The following is a 4900-nucleotide window of genomic DNA, read 5'->3' on the forward strand; positions in this document are numbered from 1 at the left end:
ATTTATAGTATAGAATATTATTGTTTCTGCTTGAATTTAGGCAGCATATTTTTGATAATCATATAATCATCTTGAAAAAATGTCCTTTAAAAATATGACTCATGTTGTTTATTTGTTCTGTGACATGTGTCTGCAAATCAGTAACAGTTTTTTAATTATAGCTGTATATTTAAATCTTACTGTGGCACAGGGTAGCTTATAAAATGCTATTGTATCCTATTGTTTTAAATTGTAGATCATATTTTTTGCAATAAATCATAATACATTATAACATGGCACAGTGTTTTGTACCTTTTTGCAAAATAAAAAGTAAAACAAATAAGAGCTGTGGCACCAAAAAGCTCCTGCAAACAGTTTTGTAACCTTATTTTACCCATTTGTCAAGTACAACTGAAGACACCAAGTTAAGCCATACCCAAAACTGTTTTTTATGTCAAGATATTAATAACATTAACACCCATGTAAATGCTCCTTTACATATTAGATAGACTGGTGTGTGTGTGCAGGAGCTTACAGCAACAACAGACAGAATGACAGTAAGATGATCCCTGCAAGCAACCAGAGCTTTCATCACAGACACAGGGAAGACGTTGACAGTAACTCTGGAGGAGCAGCAGAGATCCACAGCTGAGGTGGAAAACTCTACTGGCAGGCAACATGAATTGTTGTGCACTCAAATTTGTTACAAATTTGACTTCTAAAGAGTTGCGAGATGCGGTGAGCAGCGTTTTAGGTCACCAGGCACTAACTGTGTAGCTTTAAAATAAAACAAAACCAGGATCTCACACTGAACAATTTTAATATTTCCAGCCTTTCACTTGAGTAAATTTATTCGTAAAGGGAGAAAACCTGGGATAAGAAGTACAGTGGGCACCTGATATTTGAGGAGTTTAGAAACCACAACCACCCGCAAATAGCTGAAATTCTCAAATACTTAAGACCCCCTCTAAAAACACTTTTTAAAACCTATTTTAATACTTTAAGCACCAAACATACCTTGATAAAACTGGAGGGGCACTGCCACAGAAGCTAAGATGCAGCTTTCCTGAGTTTGGGGACTCAGCCAATGAGAGCTGCTTTTGCAGAGACCAACCAATAGCTCCTCAAATAGCATTTTTCCCCAAGCTAATTTTTTTATACACCTTAAAGAATCCACAAATATGCACATTTTCAGAGAATAATTTAGAGTTATGTTCCACAGAAAAATCCACAACAGGGCATGTCTCTGCTGCAGGGCCGTGCAGAGTCCACTAAAGGGGCAGGAGATCAAAAAAAAAAGGGCACATCTAGCTGCATTCTGGGACAGACTATTAACAAAGCCACACAGCTTTCAGAGTTTAATAAACAATGATAAATTACAATATTGTGACATATACAATCAAAGCTAAGGAAAATCTCTATACAGAGCATACAACTATCCATATGTAAGATATTTTATTAGTAATTTCTTTCTGCAGGTCTATTTTGTTATAGGAAAGTATTTCAGTATTCAAACCTGCAATTTAGCAAGATATGTAAATCAGAGCTAGACCACCAGACATATTTTGTCTTTGCAGAATTACACTATTAAAAATATAAACAAGGGCACAATGCAACCTTTTAGTTTACTGTAATCTATTAAAAAAAAAGCTGCCTGTTTGCTGCAGTAGAGATGAAGATGGTCCATTCAGGAAAGCATAGCAACTGCGTCATGCGGCAAAAGGTCAAAGGTAACAAGATGATCGGCTTATTATGTTGCACAAAAAAAAACCAACAAAAAAACAAATAATTTTAGTACATGTTACTATGTGTCAGAAGAGGGCTTAGGAAATAATAATACCAAAAAAAACAAATTTTTTGACCAAAAGGGCACTTGGGGGCAAGGAGCAAAAGAAAGGGGCAGGTGCTCAAGCCCCCACCCCTCTGCACGTGCCTGGTCTGCTGCAATGGTTATTGGGTTTCTTAGTTATATATTATGTTGTTTTATATTTCTGGATCTTATTGCAACTTATTTTACTTCAGTTTATTTTATCTTATCTTTTCGTATCTTATCACACTACATATCAGTAGATTTTGTTGCATTATATCTTGAAGCATCATATCATTATCTTATCAAAGTTGGCTTTATTGCCAATTTCTTTAAAAGCAGGTGATACAGTTACAGTTGCTGCAAACTGCATTTCTCATCTTGATGCAGAATGCAATACCATTAAAAACATTTAAAAATGCTAATAAATAAAGAAATACAATACGAAATCCATTGCAATACTGGCCGACAGGTTCAAAGAATTAAATAAAGGTACGTGCTGCAAACACATGAATATGGAGTCCCATAAGGGACATGGGGGAAAATTTTTGTTTTGCATTACCTTGCAAAACGTTTGCGCTCCCTTGAAATAAGTAAACACACCCTGGTCTATTTTGTATAGAGTCACAAATTTTAAATATATACACATTTAAAGAGCCTCAGTTAAAACATGTTTATATATATTTAACTCTTTGGTGCAAAAACCTGACTGAAAATCGATTTATTTACTGCATGTTTGTCTGCTTGTGTAAGGTTGAGATGGAACTGCACATGCAGTCATCATATTGTAGCAGAAAGTATGATGGCCACCTTAAGAAATAACTTCAGTATTTAATTATACTGCATGAACTGATCAGAGCGTTATTACGAGGGAACACAAAAAAAAACAAAAAAAAAAAGCCGCAAAAAAAAAAAATGCTGAAACCACAAGAAATAGAAGCGAAAGGAAAAATTAATTTGACCTACATACAGTAAATGTAGGTAAGTTTGTTCTGACTGCTGAGTTAAAAAGGACTGTGCTTGAAACGGACATGAAGTCTAGCACACATTTTCTTTTCCTCCAACGTTTTTCTGAAAAGACAAATGTTGCGTATTGTCTTTTCTCTACTACAATACAACACTGTCGTCTCTTTCAAAATTAGATTTTCATTTTTAAAAATTGTGCTTTGACCTTTGACCTTTTCTTGGAGCAGCAAAAGTCAAGAGCACCTTCACTGGGAACTCAGATTTAATTATCTCTCTAACCTGAGAAGCACTTTAGCTGCACAAACCGACTTCAAAGACTTAAACTGTGGCCTCAGTTAGGTTTCAGTTTAAACTAAATGACTCAACTGTGAGTTTTTTTCATATTCTTTTGTTGCCGCAGGTGTGGCGCTGGTTAGGCTGTCATCTGGCATCGACATCCAACTTGTCTGAGCTTGTCTTCATGCAGCATTCCCATATTAGTATTAATCAGCTCCTGTTCAGAAATGACACAATTTGTCCTTATAAAGATCTGCCCCCCTGCCCCCCACACACACACATAATCACAGCTGCTGGGAGTTTTACTGTTTTCAACACCATATCCACCTCATGCTGTGTGTGTGTGAGTTTGTGGACGTTTGTACATGAGCGTGCGTGTGACTGTCTATATATACTGGTGGTGTTTATGCTCTGAAGACAGTTTCTCCCCTCTGTCACTCTGCCGTCATGGATCTGAAGGTGGTGTTGCTGGTTGTCTTCCTAAGTGCTTTGGCCATCACATCCACTAACGGTAAGCCCTGCACATTTCCTCATCAGTGGAAATACAAAGGAAGCAAATCTTTGATAATCTTTGATCATTAATCAGAAGCAATTTCTTGAGTAAGTGTCAATTTGAATTTTTTGTCAATTGTTTTCCTGCTATTTTATGATTTAAAAGTAAAAACTATTAGAATGTGTTTAATACAGTATTTTTCCCCATACTTTTTTGCATAAATGCCGGTTGCAGCACATAAACATTTGACTGGTATTTCTGATTCACTTGATTACAACCTGCAGGATGCTGCTGTACAATGAAAAGCTTCCAGTCTAACTGGGAGTTTTATGAGTTTCTAAAATATCCAGAACATAACAAAGCTTATTGGAAACATCCACGTCAAAGTACTAAATATATTAAGAAACTGTTTTTTATTTTATTTTGTTCACCTCAATTATGCACAATGTGGAATTATTTTTGATGTGTTTTTTTCTAACATTGTGTCATCTCTTTTTTGCAGCTAGCATCCCAAGCTGCTGTATCAGTACACAAACATTTATGCCAAGAAAGCTTTCGAAAGTTGAACGAGTGGAGCGGCAGTACAGCAATGGAGTCTGTGACATCGATGCCCTGAAGTAAGTACAGCAAGTGAAAGCTTTAGAAAGTAATCAGATTACAAAGGCTAATGCATGCTTGCATATATTATGTGCACTGTTTCATACTTATGGTTAAATTTCAGAGCCTTTAATTTGGTTTCATTAATTTAATCAAATTGGCCTCTCTTTTATTCATTGCTGTTTGTCTGTCTGTCTTTCTGAAGGGTCTTATCTACCCCCTACTCTACTAATGTGTGGATCATTCTAAATTTAAATAGTACCAATAAGCAACATGCTTTTTTTGTTTGTTTTTTAAAAGCTCCACAGTTATGCATCTTCTTGTTGTTTTTCAGACTGTATTTGAAGGGCAGGAAGAGGCCCGTCTGTGTTAACGTTCGGCTGGAGAAGTATTTCGTAAGGATTCAAAAACTGAATCAACAACAAATCAAAAGAATCTAAAATGTGCAAAACAGCTTCGTCATTCATCCAATTTGCTTCACACAGTTTGTTTTCTTATTGTGTTTGAATTGTATAACCCTCTTGGTTTTTGTATCGATTAGATATTCAAAATCTTCTGTTTGTTCATCTCCATAAGTCATGGAGAAGAATTTGATATTCTCTAAAGCAGTGTATTTGGTTTAGTATAGAGGAACATTTTTAAAAGCGCTGTTCAGAATAAAGATGTGAAGTTGCATATCTCAGGTTTAGACAGTTGGATATATCACTGCAAAATATAATATGAACCTTCTGAATGCAGCATTGAGAACGATCCCTACCAACACCATATATATATATATATAT

The sequence above is a fragment of the Poecilia formosa genome, unplaced genomic scaffold (genome assembly GCF_000485575.1).
Source record: "Poecilia formosa unplaced genomic scaffold, Poecilia_formosa-5.1.2 Scaffold89, whole genome shotgun sequence".
NCBI classification, from domain to species: domain Eukaryota; kingdom Metazoa; phylum Chordata; class Actinopteri; order Cyprinodontiformes; family Poeciliidae; genus Poecilia; species Poecilia formosa.